Source organism: Marmota monax, unplaced genomic scaffold, assembly GCF_021218885.2.
Source record: "Marmota monax isolate L192 unplaced genomic scaffold, Marmota_monax_Labrador192_F-V1.1 WCK01_AAM20220418_F8-fsc00003, whole genome shotgun sequence".
In the NCBI taxonomy this organism is placed as follows: Eukaryota; Metazoa; Chordata; class Mammalia; order Rodentia; family Sciuridae; genus Marmota; species Marmota monax.
In genome coordinates this window covers 11,035,498-11,059,614 of record NW_026694084.1, presented here as the reverse complement: position 1 = coordinate 11,059,614, position 24,117 = coordinate 11,035,498, and positions in this window count along the sequence as shown.

Genomic DNA, 24,117 nt, shown 5'->3' with positions numbered 1-24,117 from the left:
AGATCACTGGGGATTAAGAGAAAACTCTTAAAAGGGCCTAGCTGCATTGCCTGACAAGTGCCATCTCGCTGATGGCTTAGTTTCAGGGTAACTAGTCTCTGGCATTCTGCTTTGTCCTTGTACCTTAGAGTGGGGAATGTCATGCACTGCTGTTATTTTTACCAGTTGGTCTGATTTTAATATTACCCTGCGGTGTTGACTAAAAGTACAGTAATTTACACAAATTGCCTGGCATGAATCAAAATTCAAGTTGAGGAAAGCCTACAAATTCCATTTTGAAGGCAAAAATATTGAATAAATTTGTTCAGATATCTGTTGGCTCTCAATATGGGAGGGATAAACCTGACCTAGGCATAAGAAACAGTTTTTGGTCTTGACTGGCATTTGCTGGAAGATGAAATGTGGAATGAGCTAATTAGCTTTCAAGCTGGATTCCCACTTTTCAAATAAGCTATTTTGTTTCCCTTGGAAAAAACCACTGGCAGAAGGGGGGGGAGCATTGTGTTGGATAACAAAACCAGCCCCATAGAAGTTAGTGATAACTAAGGTGTGAAGTGATGTGAATATAATTTGATAACTGAAAGGAAATATTAGATGCTGCATATGGATAATGTCCCTTCTGCAGTGCACTTTAGGGGGGAGGGGGAGGTGAGAATTTTAATTATCTTGATATCATTGACTTCCTTTATTCTCTGCTTATAAATTGCTCCACTTTGGGATGTTTTCTCAGCTTTATATTCTAAGCCATTTCTTCTCCCTGCAGTTTTACATTTGCAAAGTAAGGTTGCATCACTGTCTTTCATCTCTAAGAATGTTAGTGTTTTGGAATGCCTTCCAGTTGCGAATAGTCTAATTTACCTTAAATTGTCTTTTTAAAAAATTTTCTTTCAGATTAAAGGCATTCCTCAAATGTCTGGTAACCCTGGTATCTAAGTGGGGAACTAAAGTGTATTAGCTGCAGTGAGTAGTTTGTCAACTAAAAATAATATCTGATTTGGTGAATTCTTTGGGGGGAAATAATGTCTTTGCTGATACTCAGTGTTCCTTATCTTCCTGAAGGTGGTGGGCCAACTGTCCAGCAGGGCTTCTGCTTTCAGCATTAGTAGGGCACTCCTGCCATCCCAGAGAATGTGTGTCCCTTTCCTCTCATTCATTGACCTGGGAATCTGGAGTCTTAAAGGTGGAGAGAAGGCAGTTGCCCAGCTGTGTAGCACAGCAAAAGGGATCTTCACATACTTCACATCACCAGTCCTTATTTTATACCCATCCTTGGAAGAGGATAAGGGGGTACTGCCAATTCCTATAGTTTCTCAATTTGAGTCACTGGTTTCACCATTGCTGGTCTTGGAATTTCATTTCCTGACTACTAAATTAGGTCCTTTCTAACTCCCCACCCCTTTTCCATCTTTGGATCTCCCCATCCCCAACCTTGTGCATTTTGCCCTTTTAATTAAGTAACAAGAATAGGTGTTTCCAATCCATCAATGATAATGTGACCTTCATTATATACCATATGTACAAGCAATTGTCAAATTAAGGGACCTTAAAGATTTGGGAGCAAAACCTCTTGGAACCGAATTTGAGAAGAATTTTAAAGATACTCTGGTATTCAAAATACAAAAAGAGATGCACAAGGTTCAGGAATATTGTTTTCAGGGATAGTACATGTAACCAACGATTGTTTGCCATAGTGATATACAGAAATAGAATCTTTATATCTGCGTGTATCCAAAATTGCGTTGAAACAATGAAATAGGATGTATTCAAGTTGTATCCTTACATAAGTCTGAAACATTCATTCTGTTTTTTTATGTTGCTACAAACTAATTTCTGTGGTACTGGGGATTGAACTTGGCCTTGCACATGCTATGCAATCATGGAGCTACACCTGCCCTTTTTTTTTAAATTTATTTTATTTTTGAGATGGTCTCATTAAGTTGTTAATACTGGCCTCTAATTTGTGATCCAAATAAGTACTAAATGTATGTCAGTTGGGTTGATGGGAAGGATGCCAAAAGGGCAGAGTGCAGAGCTGAGTTGCTGAGTTCACATAGAGCAGGAAACACTCCTTTCCTTCTCAAATGGCTGGATCCACTTCCTTCCATCCCTGCCCTTGTACTGCTAGGAGTTGACCTATGTTTTCCTAAAGTTGTGCAAAATTTTACCAATAGAAGGGGGGTTCAAGGGTACATTAAAATTTTGTCAGTAAAACATGACAAATCAGATGAAAGCAAGTTTTAAAACACCAGTGCAATTTAACACATTAAATACCTTGAAAAAGGAAGTGGAAGGGATGCAGCTTGTGAACCCCTGTCTGAAATTGAAAGTTGTTACACCAGGTGTGGATGAATGTAGCTCATGACACATGAAGTGAGGTACAGGTGGGTGCTTGAAGTGTTTTTTGAATTATCTTTCATATGAGATAAAAACTAGATAAGGAATGACTTGGGGGGGCCTTAGGTTAAAAAAATGGGTAAGATTAATACAGATTATTCTAAGGTTCTGTTAAAGAGGACCCCATTTTTTACTCTCATGTTCCTGGGGGCCAAAGTTAAAGGAACACTTTTTTTTTTTTTAAACAATTCAGAGACCATAGATTTGTGTGAGACTATTATTTTTAATTTTGAGACAGGGAGGGTCTTTTTAAGTTCCTTAGGGCCTTCATACTTTCCTGAGGCTGGCTGGCTTTGAACTTATGATTCTCCTACCTCAGCCTCCAGAGTTGCTGGAATTACAGGTGTGCACCAGTGGGCATGTTATGCAAAGCAGTTTTCCGGGACAATTTAGTTCTACCTGCTGTTTCTGACAGATGCCACCCGCCAGCCTCCTTGGTGCACAGAGCCACACAATTCTCATGCTGCAAGCTGGAGGTGGTGGGGGCCGGGGAACTCGGAATCTGGCTCAATGGTGCTAGAGTGCTTGCCTAACATGCAGACGCTCTGGATTATCATCCCCAGAACCAAAAATGGGAAGAAGAAGAAGAAAAAAAAAATCAGTGGTTTGGGCAGCAGTGTAGAACATCCCACTAGGTGGCGCTCATGGATCATCTTGAGGTGCAGCAATTCTCTGCACAACTGCACTAACAGTTCCTAACACATTTCTGATCAGCACAGTCACAAGTGCCAGACCTCCCTGTCCTTTGCATTGCTGAAGTATGTTTTGAGGTGGACCGGAACCAGGAGAAAGGGGATTCCTGCCTCACTTTCTCTCCCCTTCCCAAACACCCCAATAGCAACAGCCTTTGCCACTGGAAGTCCCCTCAGAAACTAGGTTTCCAGTTACCAAGACAATTTCGGGGGCTTTGAGCTCAATGTGAACTGTCAGGGATTTGGGAAGGTGTTCCTATGTGTGAAACAATGTACCCAAAAGTTGGAAGGGGAAACCTCAGGGGGCAATGTGCTTATTTAATATTCAGTTCAAATCCTGGCTTTTCTAGGTGGACATGAACTTCAACTCCTTCAAGCTCCTCAAGGACATGCCCGCAGCTACATAAAGCCAGGTTTACTTAGCTCAGTGTAGAACTTAGCTCAGTGCCTCAAAGGGGATCCCACAGTGACTTTGGAGTCACTCAATGAGAGGGTTGGGAAAGACTTTTCTGGGGTCTGGTGGTTGAGTTGGGGCTTGTAAAGCAGGTAATGATTGGGATTCTTCCGTAGGAAGAAAAGGGATTTGGGCTGATTATTCAGGCACAAAGCAGGCATGAGTTTATCTGGGAAATGATTCTCTGTGGCTTTGCTAAGACTGTGGGTCTTTGTGGTTGAGAATTTAAGATTTTGAAAGTAGCCAGTCAACAGATTTCCCAGAGACCAAGACTTATTTGTATCCCATAATACATTCAGCAGTGTTCATGCAGGTCTTGGATCCCCCCCACCCCTTGCAGCTTTCTGATTTATACCTAAGATGTGGATTCACCAACGTGAGAGATTGCTTCTCTGTCCTGTACCTGGCCAAGATGCCTTGCTCTTTTCTGGCAATCCACATTCTCAGGTGAATTTTCCCATTAGCATCACCTCATGGCCTAGTTCTCCATTTTTGTTGCTGCTGCTGTTTGTTTAGCCAGTGTGTGTCTGTGTTGCCCAGGCTGGTCTCAAACTTCTGGGCTCTAGTGATCCTCCTCCCTTAGCTTTCTGGAGAGCTGGGACTATAGGTATATACCATCTGCCACTTTGTGCATATCCCTCGGCTCCCATGCACCCCTTGCTTGAGATGGTGCCAGGGCCAGTCTGAGCATGCCACCTGCTCCCTGTCCGTTGAGGACACTGGCTGCATCTTATTCATATCACCAGAGCCTAGCATAGGGCCCTGCACACATAACAAATTTTTTTGTTGTTTGGTGGATAAACTCACAAACACACTTGTTTCTATGATTCTAGTTCTCCTGGGCTTATCCTGAGATGAGGTGACCAGAATTCCATGTTGCTGCAGGGACAAGATAGAATCATCATCATTCTTTCATTCACACATTTAAGTAACACCTATTTATGGAGAACCTATTTCATGTCAGTTGGTAGGAACACCATGGAGGGCAAACAGAACATGGCATTTTCCTGAGGGACACAGGTACAAATTGAATCAACACATATATGTTAAGATTACAAAAGAATCATCTTTGAGAGTGCAACACATGGTCCTAAAGAGCATATCATGGGGGCATTTGGCCTGGTCGGGGAGATTTCCTGGGGAAATGCTAGTTGTGCTGAGAGATGAATGAAGAAAAGGTGGAGGGAGATTGCTCTGTGCAAGGGGTTGGAGCATGTGGAAATTCAAGAGCCTAGAGACTGCCAAAGGCATGGTGCAGGAGAGGGCCAGACCAGGCAGGATTCTGCAGGCCTCTTTATGGATTTCCATTTTTATCCTAAGAAAAATGGGAGCAGCATTGTTTTATTTTTAGCTCTGGGGGTATTTCAAATTTGCCAAATGATTCTGCAGGCCATTAGCCTGGACAGCTGCTCATGGTGACCCTGAAGGATATGGGGGTGACATAAATGAGTGTGTTTTAAAGGAATGCATCCAGCTTCATTGTGCAGGAAGGATGGAGTAGTGTTAAAGTTGACAGTGGGAGGCCTGGTTAAATTCTTACATGAGGACAAGATGGGGGTGGTGAAAGAAGGGAGAAGGGAGGAATTGGAAAGCCACTTTAAGGATACACTCGTGCTGCATGCCTGTAATTCCAGCCATTGGGAGGCTGAGACAAGAGGATCACAAGTTCAAGGCCAGACTCAACAATTTAGTGAGACTGTCTTAAAAAAAAAAAAAGACTGGGGGGATTGGGTGAGGACCTAATGGTAAAGTGCTCGCAGGTTCAGTCCCCAGTACCAAAAAAAGTAAACACTAAGGATGGAGAGGATTTAAAAGATGGCTGAATTTTTAGCTTGTGTGTGTCTGTGTTGCCCAGGCTGGTCTCAAACTTCTGGGCTGGATGGATGATGGGCTCCATCACTGTCATAGGTCACAGTGGAAGAAATGAAGGGGAAATAGGTATACAGGGGATGTTTGTGGTCTTGAATATGCTGCCTTTGAGGTGTTGCTGGAGTGAGAGTCCAGTGGAGTGGTCAGTAGGAGATGGCTGTTTAGCCTTGAAATGGGAGAGGCCCAGTACAGAGGCTGCCTGTAGGAATAGCACCAGTTGTAACTTAGTTGTCTGAATGGCTTGGTTCCCATGCCCTTCTTGAGAAGTTAATGTCCTTTTGGAGAAGAAAATGCCTGGGTTGGGGTGCTTTGGGAGAGACATGCTGCTCTCCTTCAAAATCTGTAGGTGGGAAGCAAACCCAGGATGAAGAGGTGTGTAACCACACAGTGTTAAAGTCCATTGCTTACAAGGTGGTGGGCTAGGGAGAGAAGGCAGGATAACCTCATCCAAAAGTCTAAATCCTGCCCCTTCAATCACATCCAATCAGTTGGCAGCGCTGAGTATATGAGAAAGACAAGTTTGAAAGAGGGAGCTCAGGCTGGTAGCAGAGGCTCACCCATATCTTCTACAGATAGTGCAGGGCCATCATCCCTTTGAATTAAAAATTAAAAATCATCTGGAAGCTAGACATGATGACATATGCCTGTAATTCCAGCCATTTGGGAGGCTGAGGCGAGAGGATCACAAGTTCTAGGCCAGCATGGGCAAATTAGTGAGAGACCTGTCTCAAAAAATAAAAAGGGCTGAGGCTGTAGCTGAGTGGTAAATCAGCTCTGGGTTCAATCCCTACTTTAAAAAAAAAAAAATTGGCCTTAAAACCCAACTGAACTGACATGAAGCTGCTTAAAACATTTATTTATCCCACTTACTGCGAATAGTCATACATTTTGCTGCGGGAATGTGGTATGTTTGATTACAGGGTGTTGTCCCAGACCCTACTGGGGGAGGGATCATCTTAAGTGTCATTGTGAATAGTTCTCAGTTCCAAACTCATCTGGCCTTCAGATTCTAGTTAAAGGGGCTAATGGGCCATTTTACTATTAATGTCATACATACTCATATCCAGGGGGTCAGGGAATTATACAAGGACATTTAAGTATGCTGAAAGTGACAGACCTAACTTTGTACCCATTTTCCCCCTACGCATGCCTCATCCCAGAGGAGGGATTGAACCCCGGGGTACTCTAACGCTCAGCCCCAGCCCCAACCCTTTTTATTTTGAGACAGGATCTTCTAATTTGGAAATGCTGCAAATTTAAATCTTTCTGCCTCAACCTCCCAAGTAGCTGTGTGTAAACCCATTTTGGTAGAAACAACGAATGATTTTTGAGTAGACAGATCCCTGCAGATAGAGTAGTGAACAAAGTAAGGTCTCTGCATTCACAGAACTGGCACAATTGTATTTTTTTTAATTCCATAAAGAACATGCATGTATGCATTTGCAGTGGGCTTTCTAAATAAAAGCATTAAACGTGATTCTTTTTCTTCTCCACATTTCAAACTGTCCTACAATACACATGGTCTACTTTAAAAGAAAAAAAAAAATTTAAGATGGTGATCTTTAGCCAGTCACTTCTGACCGAAATCAGAGAACTCTGTCTGGCCTTCCCCAGTGGTTCGTGCTTAGGTCGGGGTGGGGTCTCCATGCAGCTCCAAGGCCTCCCCAGCAGAGGGCGTTGCGGCTGCAGGGCTCAGGGCGGAGCCGTCGTGCGCTTTTCTCCCCAGCAACACCCGCCCGCGCTGCGCTCGGGGGGCGCGGCCTTGCGGCTTCCCCGGCCTGGCCTCCACCCGCCTCGCCCGCCCACCCGCCGAACGCCAGGAAGGGGTGGTGGCTGCAGCGCGGCGGCCTCGCCCCACGCCTCGCCCGGGTCGACCTAGGCCGGCCGCCTCCCCTCCCCCTCCCCGCCCCCGGCGCCGCCCTCCCCGCCCCGCCTTTCCGCGGGCTGCCAGGGCCGCGGCTGGCTCGCACTTTGGAGCCGGATGGGGAGACGTGACCGCCGAGACTCCGGCTGCGCCGGGAACAGGCGCGGGGGCGAGCGGGTGGAGGCTGGGCTTCGGGGCACCTGGCGGCCTGGGCGGATGTGGGGGGCAGCCGGGAGGAGGGGAGAGAGGGGCGCCTCCCGGGCGCTCCCAGCCCTGGCCCTCGGCGAGTGTGCACGAAGGCCGCTCCTGCTCCCGGCCCGCCGCGCCTGGCCGCAGGGAGAAACTGGCCTGCACCGCCCTGTCGGCACTCGGCTGTCTTTTTCCCAGGACAGGGAAAGAAATTTACATTGGAACAGATCCACCCACAAGTCAGTCCTGGTAGAGCCGATGTCCAGCCTCAGTTTCCTAGTCTGTAACATGGGAAAACGGATACCCACCTTCCAGGAGGCCTCCAGGCCCTAAGACCGGGAAGCTTGAGACCCTAGAAGGAAAAGCGTTGGGGACTATCCCAAAAGCGAGATTACCAGAAATGTGTGTGTTCCGCCAGTGCCCAGGGGAGAGCCATTTAGTGATGCCTCTTCCACATTCCCCAAGACCTTCACAATCCTATGTGGTTTTGGCCATGGGCCTCACACACGCTGGACAAGCCTCTACTCCCAAACTACAAGCCCTTGCCCTTTTTTTTTTTTTTTTTTTTTTTTGCCAGAAAGGACCCCCCACACACACACACACCAAATCCTGATTGGCCTTCATAGATACAGGTTTTTGTTCATGAGGAACTGATGGTCAGTATTAAACAAGAAAACAAAATTCCAGGATTTTAGAGCCAAAGTTCAGGGAGGGTTTGCCCCACTGGTATTTGTTTTTGTTTTTCTTTTTGAACCCAGGAATGCTTTACCAGTGAGCTGCACGTCCCCCAGCCCAACCCTTTTTATTTTTTGAGACAGGGTCTCACTAAGTTGCCCATGCCTGGAAATGGTGATCCTCCTGCCTCAGCCTCCCCAAGTCCTGGTATTACGGGCATTTGCCACTGACCCTGCTGCACTGTTTTTGACTGTGTCTTTCAGCTCCCAGTCCCACCTCTGCAGCTAGTTGGTTGTTGCTGCTTCATTCAGGGTACAACCATCTCACAGCTTCAGTTTTCTGTCAAATGAGAACACTGCTTGGTTGGTGACAAGGTCTGATGCTCAGGAGTCTCATGAATCCTTTAGGCAAAATTGTCAGATGTCGAGAAATTCTTCCTATAGTTTTCTATATCCTCCCTAGGCTCAATGCCAAATTTCTGCTTTTCGGTCCTAGAAAAAGACAGCTGGTCACCCTCTTGGTAACCAATGTCATTTTCCTTGCGGCAGGGAGGCCACTGCTGAGTTCCTCAGCCTGACTTTCCTTTGCACAGAACCTCAGATGTGGATTCAGGGTCCTCAAACTCTGTCACTTGAAGAGTGGAGGTAGACAAATGCTGAAGGAGTCCTGAGGCCCTAGACTGGGAGATTCTATCTAGATTTGTGAAGAGAGTTACTAGCAAAACATGATCCAAGGAACGATTACTGAAAATTATCCCTGTGTTCAATCACTTGAACGCTGTGCCAAGTGACTTATTGCCAAGACCCCCAATAAGAAACTTTGGGATGGGAATCATCACCTCTATTTTTCTGGTAAGCAGAAGACCTGTTCTTCAGGCCTCCACTCTGTCCTTAGCTGGGCCCTCTTCAACCTCTGAGGGCTGGTCATGCAGGAGATAGTGAGCCTCCACCTTGGCTCCCTGCCTGCTGTGCAGTTGGTGGGAAATGACTGCAGAACCTCCTGCAGCTTAGCCTCTGCCTCCCACCCCACCCCCACTCCTGAGGCTCTGGTGGTTATCTCTAGCTTGAAAGGTCAGTTGGCTCTTGGGAACAAACAGAAGCCTCACCCTCCCTTCCTGTTGGAACCTTTGGCCTCAGCTTCAGAGTGGATGCCTGGGAAAGACTTCGCAACTCCCAGCCTCAGGGAGGCCAACTGCTCTGGAAGCCTGCCAAGGCCGTTCGCAGGGTTTGTGGAGTTAAGGCATCTGAAGGCCAGGAGGCTCCACTCTGACTGTGGGTCTGATCCTGATGTATTGAGGAGGACCTCCTCTGTCAGTGGCTCTCCTCTAGTTATTAAGACTGCTGCCGCCTAGGCCCTACCCCAGACCTGTGAAATCAAATTTCTGGGAGGGGGGTTGTAAATCAACGTGTTTTGTTTTCTAAAGCCCCTTTAAGTAATTCCAGCATGCTATCAGAGTTGAGAAACACTGAAGCAGACCAATACAAATCAGTAATCAAAGGATAGAATAGCAAGAGTATTTGAGATTTGGATGAGAAGGGATCTGCATTAGACACCGAGAAATTAAAGCCATCCAAGACCGAGACTCCTGCAGCTGTGACTGAGCAGGGCTATGGAATTCTTGGAAGGAATCCATCTGTCTGGGAACTGGCATGACTCTGTGCCCCGGGCAGAGGGCGGAACCCGTGACTACAGGTCCTTCTAGGCCACTGTGCCTGCTTCTGAGAGGCATATCTGTGCTGCTGGGATAGGCAGCTAATGCTTCAGTTCTTCCGGTTAAACTGGACTGCTGGCCATTCCCAGAACTCACCCTGCTTTTCCCACTGCCTCTAGGTTCTGGATCCAGGCATTTGTTTCTGTCTGGAATGTCCTTTCCCCATCTGTTCAAATCATTTCTCAAGGTTCCTGCCCTAATGCCAGCTCTACCAGGGCTTCTGTGGAGGTGACCATTCCCACCCCGAAGCTTCTTATTGGGGGTCTTGGCAATAAGTCCCTTGGCACAGCGTTCAAGTGATTGAACACAGGGGTAATTTTCAGTAATTATTCCTTGGATCCTGCTTTGCTAGTAACTCTTTGCTTCTACCCCTTGCCCTCAACTGTTCCAGGTGTTGTCAGGTTGGCCAGACCGTAAGTGCAGACCAGTCAGACCCTTACAGACCCCTTTGTGCTTCCACTTCCCCCACCTGTCCCTGAGGGTGGGGTGGGGACGCCTTGCACAGAGGAGTCTCACACATCGAATGCTAGGGAATTTGTCTCTGTTCCAGGACTGTGGCGATCACACAGAGAACTCTTCTCAGCCCACAGCCCTTCCAGAGACGTCTCTGACCGTTGTGCTGCATTTCCTGAGTGCCACAGGGCCTTGTGGTTAGCCATCAGTGACAGGAAAGACCTGGGGCCAGGCTTTGCCCAGCACGTGGTGTGTACAGCAGCAGCATAGCTTTCCCTGTAGAAAGTGGGGCCTGGAATGAAAGCCTACAGGTCCAGGGGCTGGCGCAAGCGCTTCCCCAGACAGACCTTCAGGCCTTAAGTATTGGGGGAGAGGGAACGACAGCGACCTCGGGTGCTCCCATGGCAGGTGCCGGTGCCTTGGAACACTTTCTCCCATAATGGGGCGGCGTGGGCGACAGAAGGGGAGGCCTCCAGAGCCAGGATGGGGACAGCAGGGCACAGGACAGCAAGAGACTAAAGCAGCGGTTGGGGGATGTTCCCGCCTGTGGTGGCCCACGCGCAACCACGCCGCAGGTGACTCGAAGAGCTGTCGGCACCCCCGGCGGTGCAACCCCGCGCACCCGCCGCCTGCTCGGGGTTTTCCGGCTCCTCGCGCCACGAACGACCTCGGCCGCCGCCCGCCGCCCCGCCCCCGCTCCGGGGCCGCACGCACGGCGTTCTGATGAGTCAGCGGGAGCCCGGAGCCTCCGGCCGCGATGGGCATCTAGTCCGTGACGCACCGTGAGTCACGGGCGCCGGGGCAGCCGCAGCCACCGCGCTCACTGCGCAGCCCCCACGCGCACCGGGGCGCCCACCCGGCCCGCACTGCTCGGCCGCCGCACCGCGCCGCTCGCGCTCGCAGCGCAGCGCCGCGCCGGCCTCCCGCACGCCTCCGGCCCTCCTCCGCTCTCCTCCGCGCCCGGGCCCAGCTCCAAGCTGACATCAGACGCTGGCCGCCCGGCCACCCTCTGAGTCAACAGTTTCCGAAGCGCAGCCCGCTGCCAGGGGCGGGAGAAAGCGCTGCCTCCGGGGGAGGCGGGGGCCGGCCCGGGTCTGGCAGCCGCAGGCGGGCGGAGGCGGGTGGGGCGAGCGGAGCCTTTACCAGAAGTCACGAGGGAGGAGCGGCGCAGAGGGCACACTGCACCCCGCGGAGAAACCCACCCCACAGCCACGTGCTGAGGTCCGCTCTGGGTGGGTGTCTAGACCCACTCCAGAGTGGCCTAGGAGGGGATCTAAGGGCTGGAGGACCAGGGAGAGCCAGGCCCTTGCAGGGAAAGCCCCCTGGCCAGTGTTCTGGGGGAGGAAAAGAACCACCCTGATCATCTAACAGCCTCAGGGTACCAGGGGGCATTTGCATCTGGTATCCTGGCTCACTTCTCTCTGAAGGAGCAGCTCTGGCCAAGCCCTGGCCTGGTGATGCCTACATGCAGTTGGCACAGAAGAACAGCACTGGCCTACCCTAGCTCCACAGGGTCCATAGACAGCAGACCCTGTCGCGGCTACTGTGGGAGGAGGGAGGAGGGGAGGCATCCCTTCCCTTGCTAAAGAGGTCGGATCTCCAAGGGACACAAGAGCCCCAGTTAACTGAGAGTGGGTGATCTTTCAGTGACACTGGGAGAAATGGCTTGAAGAAGGAAGGAAGCAGAATAGAAGGAAGGGAAGAATTTTTGAACACATGCAGAGAACATAACTGGAGGACTTAATTCACCTTCCAAGTATGTGTCCAGGAGCTGGGGATGTAGCTCAGCGATGGAGTCCTTGCCTAGCATGCACCAGGCTTGGGTCTCCTCCTCAACACTGCAGTAAATAGATAGATAAATAAACCTAGGTGGGGAAAGAAAATGGGTTGGCTGTAGGACCGAAGACCATGTGGTGAAGGAGTCTGACCTTCCTGTGAGGAGGCTGGGCATCTCTGGGTGCTGTGGGCTGCTTCTGGGTCCATGCTTGGTAATCACTTTGAGAGGCTGCCTCTGTGTTTCTAGGGGTTTGAGGGCTAAAGATCCTTGAGAAAGCATCTACCTTAAATGGAGTAAGTGGCTTCTGGAAGTTTCTTAAATCCCAGCAGGTTTTCCTGAGTTGGCCAGGAAGGAAGTGTGAGGAGGAGCCAGGAAGATGGGGATACAGAAAGGCAGCAACTGACTCTGGGGGCTTGGATTTTCTCCCTTCCCACATCATGGTACCTCACCCACTCACTCATGACCCAGGATGAGCAAGACACAACTGTGGTTGGTGGGCCTCCAGCTGCAATTCATTCTGGGCCTCTTTCCAGCATTTGACTTGCTGTTCTTTCCAAAGCCATGGCTCAACAAGTGATGCCAACGTGGGGGGAGGGGGTGCTGTGTCTGTGTCTCATCTTGCAGACAGAAGTAGCATAACAGCTGTTTTACAAAACCAGTCTGGATCTGTCTAGAGCTGTTTGTCAATACAACTTTGACAGGGACCATGTGAGCTTTTACTTGCTCATTGTGACCCTCATCCAACTCATGCAGAGAAAAGCTCAGAGTCTACTTGGTGTTGGGTAGCCCTTTCTCAAATATGCCTTTACTAAGAGTGGGCAGCCTGTTTCTTCCCATCCAATCTAGCTCAAAATAGCCTTGAATCAGACTTCTGGGAAGCCCTGAGCTCTTTTTGTAGAAAAAGAGTTAAAATGACAGCTCTTGGGAAACCATAGGGATCTAATTTGCTGAGATGGGACAAAATGCAGAGCCCTATGACATCAGAGGGAGGAAACAGTGGCCAGGAATGGTTATGGAAAGTGTTGGTGTGGAAGGCCTTGGGCCCCATGTGGTTGCCCTTTAGGGAAGTTCATGCCTGGTCCAGTGGGGGTTGTCCTGGGAACGACACTGGGCACAGAGGGGCTGTGGCCAGATACATAAGCCACACACACTACAACCTCCAGCTTCTGCATTTTTCTTCAGGCTGAGAACTCAAACTCACTTAGTAGGGTTTATGATATCTTCTGCTTCTGACCTGAGCCCAGCTCAGTTGCCACCTTCTTGTGAAGCTGCTTTCTGTCATCTCTGGAGTCGCTTGGCCCTTGGCACCCCTCCTGTGACCCTTACTGTGCCTGGTTTGGCTTGACAGACTTTGTGGTATTCAGCCTTCCTCTCTACCCAGAGGCTCTCTGGGAGGCAAGAACTTCATCTTTGCAATTCCCTCTTGCTGGAACTCACAGGGAAGTGAGCTGGCTGTCAGCTCTACCTTCCTCGGCCTCCATGTTTGGCCTTGGAGGCTTCCTTTGTGTCTGACAGAGCTTCCTGTTTGCTGTAGCTGCTTCCAAAGACAGCCTTATCTTGAGTTGGGGCCCTGCCTGCTCTTGCCTGAGCAGTCAGCCCAGCATTTTGAGCCTTGACATCCTGCATGACCCCAGCAGCCAATCTGCAGGAAGAGCCTCACTGCCTTCCCCTAGTAGTTGGAACCAGGACCGCAGGCCAGTGGATTCCAAGTGAACCACATTAAAGCTAAGCCACTCAGGAACACAGGTGAGCCTCACTCACCAGTGAGCCTCACCAACTTCTAACATGTCAGGTGTTAGCCTGCAGTCACAGAAAAAACAAATGAGGGGCTGCTTCCTGTCATAAAACTTATTATGATAATTGTAATTATGAAATATTAATTGTGATATTTTTGGAGCTGGGAGTGGAGTTCAGTGATAAAGTGTGTGCTTAGTATGCACAAGGCCTTGGGTTCCCACACCAGCACCACACACAAAAAAATTAGATATGAGATTCCTCATATGCATTTACAGGGGTCAATTTCCTTTTTTGGGAACAGATGTAATGAAAGTGAAACACAAGTCAGGAGATGAATTAGCAGGGATTATCATGAATTACTATGAATTTTCAGGGGTCATGTGATGACACAATTCAGTATTACTGCAGATGCCAGGAAGTTGGAGATGAAATTGAGCTGAACTAAGAACATCTGTCTCAAAAGATTTGCCATAAGTCATAAAACATCTGGCATCCCTTGTTAGTATTTATCTCCCCACTGGGAAGCTACTTCCACTAGTCTTCTAAGCAACCGTTGGCCACTGAACAGCAGACAGTCCTGAACAAGCTCTGCCACTTTGGGCCAACTGCTGACCTTTCTATGCCTTTGTTTCTTTATCTGTTTAATAGACACCATTGTACCTATGGAAAGGAAAAAAACAATTTTTTTCTATTAATTTTCAACAGAACATTTCTATGACCAAATATCAGGGGTCAAGGTTTTCCCCAAACAATCGATTCTCCAACACCATCTGGGATTCCTACAGTATAATTCAGCTGTGACACTGTCTACCTGGAGTTAGAGATCCACAGGCTAAGGGCTCAGGGCTGTGAGATTGCCCCCATATCAGATGCCAATCAGAAACCACCTTAGGAATTTCTGACTAAATTGGAGGTCCCTGTGACCCCCTCCTAGGACTTGATCATTTGCTAGAGCAGCTCACTGAACTCAGGAAAGCCCTTATATGTAACATTTGTTATAAAGGATACTGCAAAGATTAAAGACAGCCAGCCAGATGGAAAGGATGGACAGGGCAAGGCATGGGGGAAGGCACAGAACTTTCATGACTTTGGGGCATGCCAACCTCCAGGTCTTTGACAACCTACCAGCTCTCCAAATTTCATAGTTCAGGGATTTTTTTTTTTTTTTTTTTTGTGGTGCTGGGGATTGAACCCCGGGCCTTGTGCATACGAGGCAGGCACTCTGCCAACTGAGCCATATCTCCAGCCCCATAGTTCAGGGATTTTTATGGAGACTTTATCACATATTCATGCTCAATTATTAACACCATTTCCAGCCCCTGTCCCCTTTCTGGAGGATGGGGCAAAAGTTCCTAGCTTCTCATCTTGGCTAGATCTTTCCGGCTACCAGCCCCCATCTAAGGGTCACCAAGAGTGTCTCCTTAGAACAAAAGGCACTCTTATCACCCAAGGAATCCCAAGGAATTGAGAGTTCTATGTCAGGAACTGGGGTCAAAGACCAAATATGATAATGAAGGATGTACCCAGCACCTCTGTTAATCAGGAAATTATAGTTTTCAGGAGCTCTGTGCCAGGAACCAGGGGCAGAGACCAAATATATATTTCTTATTGTCTTATCTCACAATATCATAACCTACCTTGTGGGACTCTTGTGAAGACAAGAGGAAGTGGCATCTAGTGGACATTTAGTAAAGAAAAGCTTACAATGTTGTAAACTTTGTGTTGGGATAACAACTTTCTTCAATGTATAATTTCCCTGTAGGGTTCTTTAGGTCCAAGTTCTGTTCAGGATCAGGAACGTCAACCTGAGAGAACAACCTTTCTGAAGCCACTAGAGAAAAGAACAACATATTAGGAGAAGTAAGGAATTTAGTTTGCTTATTTATTTATTAGTGCAGTGCGGGGATTGCACCAGGGCCTTGGGCATACTGGGCAAGTGCTGTACCACTAAACTCCATCCCCAGCCCAGGATTTTAATAATAACAAAACCTATCAACCAAGTAGGGGCTCTGAGCTTTAGTGGCATCTGATAATGAACCTGGGTGAGGCCTAATCAGTGACAATGATGACCATTTCCCTGACACTGGGTATGTGTGAGCCACTAAATGAGGCACTAATCTAGAAGGTATTCTATGTGTCAAACCCAAGAGTTTGAATAAAAATTACAAGTCTATGTTTTGTGTGCCCCTTTACCCTGAGGAAAAAACGAAACCAGATCCTGTCTACTGAATGACAGACCCCTGAGCCCTGTCCTGATCCCTCACAGCCCTTGATGAGCTCTCGCTGTACGGCTGAGAAGCAAGAAATGTTCCCAGGAAGAACTGGTAAACAGGCTGGATTGGATGCCCTTCTGAGAAGGAACTAGAACTGTCCTTTGTACCTTAGCTCTTTTTGGCTCAGCTGCCACCAAGCCAGGGAATGGATGGTGTATCCAGTTTTTAGGATTGGATATATAAGTTCTTGGCATTGTCTTTATAAACAAGGAGAAAGAAACTAAGAATATTTTTAAAATGGACATGTAGTCTGGGCATGGTGGCACATGCCTGTAATCCCAGTGACTTGGGAGACTGAGGAAGGAGGATGGCAAGTTTGAGGCTCAGCATCACAAACTGAGTATCTTAAGACAACAGAAATTTATTCTCTGTAGAGAATAATTAATAATATCTGATGGACAGATATTAATTATTACATACACTCCACAATGAATGTAGAGGTTACAAGGACTGAAATCCAGATGTCAGCTGGCCACGCTCCCTCCGAGACTTAGGGTAGATCCCTCCTGGCCTCTTCCAGCTTTTGGTGGTGGCTGCCATCCATGGTATCCCTTGGCTTGCAGCTGCATCACTCCAGCCTCTGTGGTTCTTGGTTTCACCAGGGTCCTCCTCTTCTTATAAGGACATTGGCTGCTATGATTTGGGTAAATGTCCCCCAAAGGCCCAGGTGTTAAAGGCTTGGTCCCCAGCCTATAAGCTGTTGGTAGGTAGTGGAATCTTAAAGAGGTGGGGCCTAGTGGGCGGAGTTAGGTCACTGTGGGGCGTGCCTTCATTGTGGGACCCTGGTCTCTAGTTCTGATTGTCTAGAAGACAAGGTGAACAAGCCTCTTCTATCACCTGTTCCCATCATGATGTGACAGGCCATCACAGGTTCAAAGCAACCGGGCCAAGTGATCATGAACTGAAACTTCTGAAAACTTGAGCCAAATTAAACCTCTTCTCTTTTTAAAGTTGATTATTTCAAGTATTTTTGTCACAGAAAACTGATGAACACATCATTAATATTGGATAAGGGGCCACCCTAGGACCTCTTCTTAACTTGATAGTCCCTGCAAAGACCCTCTTTTTAAATAAAGTTCACTTACAGGTATTTTGGAGTAGAACTTCACGGTATCTTTGTGGGGAGATTCAATCCACAATATACAGTAACAGTAAAACCCTTGATTAAACAGGTCATAGGCCAAGTGCAATGAACAGAGGGGCATCTATTTTGTGCTGATGAGGGAGCAAATTAGGACAGCAAGTTGGCAGTATATATGGAGCCTCAAAAAACACATCTTTTAGGCCTGGGGTTGTAGCTCAGTGGTAGAGTGCTCACCCAGCACGTGTCAGGCCCTGGGTTCAAGCCTCAGCACCATATAAAAATAAAGGTATTGTGTCCAACTAAACAAACAAACACACACATCTTTTAATCTAGTAACCCACTTTCAGCTAAAGGAAGCGAGCAAAAATTGTTGATAAAATTTTATACTCAGAGATATTCATCTCAATTTTCTCTAAATAATTAATTATTAAGAATAACCAACAGGTAATATTACAAAAGTAAGGCATGTCCACATGATGGAGACACTATATAGCCTTTAGGATAATTAAAAAAAAAACATGGAAGAAAATAAAATAGAACCATATATTCAATACGTTGTCAATTTTATAAAACACATATAAGAGCCAGGTGTGGAGGGGGAGTATGCTTGTAATCCAAGCAACTCAGAAGGCTGAGGCAAGAAGATTACAAGTTCAAAGCCAGCCTCAGCAACTTAGTAAGACCCTGTCTCAAAATAAAAAAATAAATTGTAAAAAAGGGTTGGGGATGTGGCTCAGTGGTTAAGAGTCTTTGGGTTCAATTCCTGGTACCAAAAATAAATAACTAAATTAATTAATAGAAAAATGCATAAATAGGGAAGAAAAGAACATAAAGTACCAATCCTCTTTTCACCCTTCATGGAGGGATCATTAGTGATTTTGTTATTTTATTTATTATGGCCTTATATATAAGTTCTCGGCATTGTCTTTATAAACAAGGAGAGAGAAACTAAGAATATTTTTAAATGGACATATAGGCTGGGCATGGTAGCACATGCCTGTAATCCAAGTGACTTGGGAGACTGAGGAAGGACAATGGTGTTGAACTCAGCCACTTAGTGGGGCCCTAAGCATCTTAGCTAGACCCTGTCTCAAAATAAAAAACTCAAAAAGGCTGGGGATGTAACTCAGTGGTAAAACCCTCCTGAGTTCAATTCCCAGTACTAAATAAAATAAAATAAAAAATAGAGATATAATATAATGGACTATTACTCAGTATTTAAAAAAGAATAGAATTATGGCATTTGCAGGTAAATGGATGGAGTTGGAGAATATTATAGTAAGTAAGCCAATCCCAAAAAAACAGAGCCCGAATGTTTTCTCTTTACAGGATTACTTGTCACTCACAACCTGGAGGTTTCCTTTATTGGCTTGCTTAGGGGAACCATGTTAAAGACAGAAGAGCTCTACTTTCAGGTGTGTCATGTCTCGGGGCGGGGGGTGGCTGAGGAGGTCTTTCCAGCTCTGAGATGCTGTGACTTGTCAAGTCCCAGGGCAGTTGTAACATGCTCTGAGAGATTCCAAGAGCCATGCAATTAGCCATTTCCTAAGTAGGTGAAATTCAGCACAGCAAATAGGTAATCATTCAAGGTATTAGTCCACACTTGTTGCTTCCGGGGCTGCTCATAGTCTCTTAGGAAGAAAGATGAAGCACCCCTAGAGTGAAAATGCCTGTCTAAGTGTGGGAGCAATCAGAAAAAAAAAATGAACCACGAAGATCAGCAACTGTGAAGTCTCTGCCTCTTGGAAGGGTCAAATCCCTTTCTGAGCCTTCCCATAGACGGCTTCAGGAAGTCATCTGTACCCCCCACCTCCCCCAAAGCAAGAGGAACTAGGCTCTGGAGGCCCTAGTGCTGAGGAGGTGACACCTTCCATTTGTGCTTTGTCATGACCCAGCTCTGGCCCAGTGGGAGCTCCAGCAGTGGGAAGGGAGCCCTGGACAGAAGAACTGCTGCTGGCCCCAGCCATCCGCAGGGGAGAGCAGGGCTCACAGCAGCCCAGGGCCTGGGTCAGCTGGGCTCCTCCAAGCACCCTGCTTTCCTGCGCACAGTGGGGAAGCAGAAGAAGGCAGCTGAGGGGTTAGAACCTTCAGGAAGAAAAAAGTATTCAAGGAAGCCCTGCATCTTTCACACAACGTGTAATTAACTCTCAGCGGAAGATGCCACGGATTCATAATGGGAGTCGACAGCAGGGGAGGAAGACTGACAGGCTGAGATTCCTCGTGGGTTTTTAAAATTTATTTTTTTAAAGAAACATGAACAGTTGCAGTGATCATCATGGACCTTCAGTGATGGTGTCTCAGCAACAAGCCGGATCATGCTGCATCCCACCCTCTCCCCAAGAGGAAAGAACTAGAAGTGGAAGGATTTTGCTGCCCCAGACCTGGCCCCAAGCTCTGGCCTGGCTGGATGACCAGCTCTTGTCCCTGATGCCCCAGGATGGGTCTGTGGCTGCCCCTGCTCTTTCAACCTGCTTCAGCATGTGTCTGTCGCCAGAGCCCTCTCCTCTCCTGACAGACCTTGGAGTCATCTCGGCCTTCATTCAGCCTGGGGCTCTCAGGGTCATGCTTCTGGCACAGCCCAGGCCTCCTCCCAAGTGCCCTGCCCTCTGTAGGGTGGCTGCACCCTGTGAGGAAGGGAGGTACAGCTGGAGAGGAAAGGTGGGGAGCCCTGGGGCGGGGTACTGGAGGTGGGCAGTACCTGGACGTTTGCCAGAATAAACAGGGCCAACCCTCTCCCAGGCACAAAGGGCTCTCTGTGAGGACATGCCTGGCCCCATATGGAATCCTGGAGGCTCACATTTCTTAACACAAAGGACACCATTCCCAGACCGGCCTGGGTGTGGGCTGTAGGTTGAACCCTGCTGGGCAGGCCCTATGGACTCCCAGTGACCCATCTGGGTGGCTTCAGTCCTCCTTATGAGCTGGTCTGCACAGGGAGATGGGGAGAATCTGGAGCAGGCAGCCTGACCTTGCAGCTACTTCTTCCTCTGCACAAGGGCCTTCCAGGGTCTGCTCTTCTCAATCCTTGCATGCTCTCTTCCTGTCTTTCTCTTACACATACGCACATGAACACACTCCCTTGTATGCACTCACACACTCAGAGTCCAATGGGAGAAGATGCCCAAGCAAACCACATCTAGACCAGCCGAGTATGCTGTGTAGATTCTTCTCCCCCACCTCAAGCCATGACCACAGAGAAATTAGACCAGGCCTGAAAGAAATCAGCCTGGGAATATATGAAAACAACTACTGTATTGACCATAGTGCATAAGCATAATTGTTATTTTTCTTCAGAATTCACAGTCTCTCCTGCTACCAAATTCTCAGTGTGACCCTGAGAAGATTTGGGGGAAGGGAATCAGAAGCCTCTGGGGAGGCAAAACAGCATGGAACAGTCCATGCTGCATGTCTTACAACCTTACCTGAAGTTCATCTGTGTGGCTGTGTGTATTTTGGAAAGGAACCAGCCAGGGAGTTACTCACACCCTCGCTGGGCCTTGTGAGCTTTGTGTTTTAACATGAAAGAGTCGGGGTAAGATTTCTAAGTCTCTTCAGTTCTCAGCCAGTCCTCACAGCCACAGGGCTGGACAGCCAGCCACCAAAACCTGCTGCCACACAGCCTGAGGCCCAGTCACCTCAGGCAGGCTCTGCCTATGTCTGTGCAGGGCTTGGCATGCACGGTCTCCCCACTGGACCGCAGCTGAGGTTGGACAGTAATGGACAAGAAGCATAGGATCTTCGAATATGGGACCTTTTCCTGTGCTGTATGTCTAGCACTGTGAACTATAAAGAAGACATTCATTTATCAAATGTACATTTCTTGGGTGCCATTTATGTGCTAATAACTAAAAGCACAAAATTCCCTGTTCTTGGGAGCTTACATTTGACACAATGCATAGGAGTTTGCTAACAAAGCACTACAATCCAAGTGGCTTAAACAACAAAGATGTAGTGTCCACACTTCTGAAGGCCAGAAGTTTAAGGTCAAGGAGTCAGCAGGGTGGGTTCCTCCTGAGGGCTGTGTTTGAGGCTCTCTTCGATGCCTTTCTTGAAGCTTCTGGTTATTTCCTGCAATGTCAGTGCTCCTTGTCTTATAGAAGTGTCACCCTGACCTCTGCCTTCACTTTTACTTAGCTTCTCCCTGTGTATGTCTGTTTATGTGTCCAAATTTTCCCTTTTTATAAGGACAGTCATTGGATCAAGGCTAATGCCCTTAACTTGATCATTTGCAAAAACTCTGTTTCCAATAAAGGTCATATTCTGAGGTGCTGAGGATTAGGATTCCAACATATTTCCTTTTTTGTGGGGATAGAAATAATTAGGCTTAGAATACCTGTAGAAAAGTGGTGCACACCTGTCCCAGTGATTTAGGAGGCTGAGGCAGGAGGATCTCAAATTTGAGGCCAGCCTGGGCAACTTAGCAAGACCCTGTCTCAAAATAAAAAATAAAAAGGATTGGGGAAGCTGGGGATGTAGCTCAGTGGTAGTGTGTCCTTGGGCTCAATCTCCAGTACTACAAAGAAGAGGGAAAAAAAGAGAAAGGAAGAAAAGTGTAGGGAAGTATACAGGAGAGCATTTGCCCTCATTGGGTCCAAGCTTCCTGCCTTTGGCAGGGCCTCCCATGAACACCGCTGACTGGTGCAGCCTGGTCTTGTGTGGCCCCTGCCCTATAGAAGGCTGGGGATTTGAGTTTCTGGCTTCTACTCTGGGTAAGTGTGGGCATCTAATGGGGGATTTTTCCCCAATGCAGGACAAGCACTTAAAGGGTTCATACAAATGTGTTTCTGAGGCACAAGAGAAATCTGCCACATAGGTACTTTCAGGTTTCCTTCCAGGGGTCCCAGGAGCAGAGGAACAAGGACTACAACTTCAGTTTCTGTCTTCCTCTAAGTGCCTAAGTTGTGTGCTTCCCACTGTAGGGACCACAAATTGGTGACACCTAGCAAATGCAGACTGGAGCTAACATGTCCTGTTTAATAAGAACTTTCTACGTGGTAAGTATTTTTCTAAGGTCTAAGTATTTAATCCTCGGTAGCCTTAGGAGACAGGATGATTATTATCTCCCTTTCATAGATGAGAAAACCGAGGCCCAGAGAGATGAGGTAACTTAACCTCATAGGGGAGAGGCAAGATCGAACCCAGCAAGCTCAGTCCCAGACTGAGAGCTTCAACGCTGAGCTTCCTGATGGATAAAGAAGATAAAGATGGAAGAAAAGCTCCTCCAGCCAGTGCTCAGGGAAAGTAGGGGAAAGCCATGAAGCCATTGCCCTGCTATTCACCTGGGAGCTCAGCAGAGCTACCCCTGGATGGCACATCCTGTGTCACATTCCCGAGCCAAGGTAGTTGTGCTGTGGGTACGCTGCAACCTTGCCTCCTGAAGGCATCCTGGCAAAGTGCCTGGAATCCTGGGAGGGAGGTGGGGAGAGGTGGGGGAGCGGGAGCCCCAGCTGGGGAGCTGCAGGGCCAGCCGGGGAGCCTCTGCCTGCGAAGGTGGCTGAGGAGGGGCTACATCAGAACACCAGCTTCTGAACTTCCGACCCCAGCTGGGTATTCAAGGGGCAGCTCCCCTGCAAGCTCAGGGAGGGCCCCAAGCTGTTCCCTTGCCAGGATGCTGCCGAAGACAGGCCAGGGACCAGGAGCTGCCCATCCAAACTGAGCTGTGTTTTAGCAGCTCAGATCCCTGCCACATGTCCAGAGGCAGCCACCCTGAAGAAGCCCTGTCCCCCATGGCCCCATCATGTGACCCCAAATGTTGGATCATTGATGGTTTCTATTGTTTTGGAGGAAAGGCGGGAAAAAGAGCAGAAGGAGGCAAACATAGAAAGGACTCGTCCTCACAGTCCCCGAAATGTCCAGCTAGAGAATGCCCTCTGGCCCTGGACTGTGGAGCCTGGCCTAGAGCCTCACCTACTCAAAGTCCAGAGTTTTCAAGACTATGCCTACACCAGGGGTATCTGTTGCTCTAGAGAAGCCCCCCTTTGGCATTTGCCCTTCCAAGGGAAGCAAGGTATATGTTGGTGGGCTTTCCTTAAAAGAAAAGATGGGTCATGGGACTGGACGAGATGGTGCGCACATACCTAGGGAAGTGAGGCAGGAGGATCACCTGAACCCCCGAGTTTGGGGACAGCTTGGGCAACATAGTGAGGTCCCATCTCAAACCAACAACAGAAAACTAAACAAAACAAAAAGGAGGGTAAAAGGATATTTCTTTCAACCACATCAATAGTTAGATAATAGAGTGGCTTCCTATATTCTAGCAGGACGTTTCTAAATTACTCATGAGTAACAAAAATAATAAAAGCAAAGAAAAAAATTATCCACTGGAGATTTGTATTACAATAGGAAACTATGAAATATGCAGTTAATAAAAAGTTCAGTTGAAGAAATGTTTGCAAAGATCAATAATGTTCCGGATTTAAGACTGGATTAATTTTATAATAACATAAAAAACATGAATGCTTTGTGTTGTGCCCTTGTTTCCATCTCCCCACAGATCAGAAGCAGGGAAGAGGGATATTCCAAGAATTAAAAAAATAAAGCAGGGTGTGGTGGCATACACCTGTAATCCCAGCACCTCAAGAGGCTGAGGCAGGGGGATCACAAGTTTAAGGCCAGCCTCAGCAACTTAACAAGACCCTGTCACAAAATAATAATAATAATAATAATAATAATAATAATAATAATAATAATAATAAAGGATTGGAGATGTACTCAGTGATAAAGCACCCCTGGGTTCAATCTCCAGTTCCAACAAATAAATAAATAAATAAATAAGATGGGGCCAGGATTGCCAAATAACCTTCAAATTTAACGGACCACCTTGTATTTTTATTTGCTGGACCTGGCAGCCTTCTGTTGGGTCTGATCTCACGTCCCTCTCTGTGGAGAGAGGAAGGAGGGAGAACATGAAGTAGCTGGCAGGAGACACCAGGGAAGTGAGGCCTC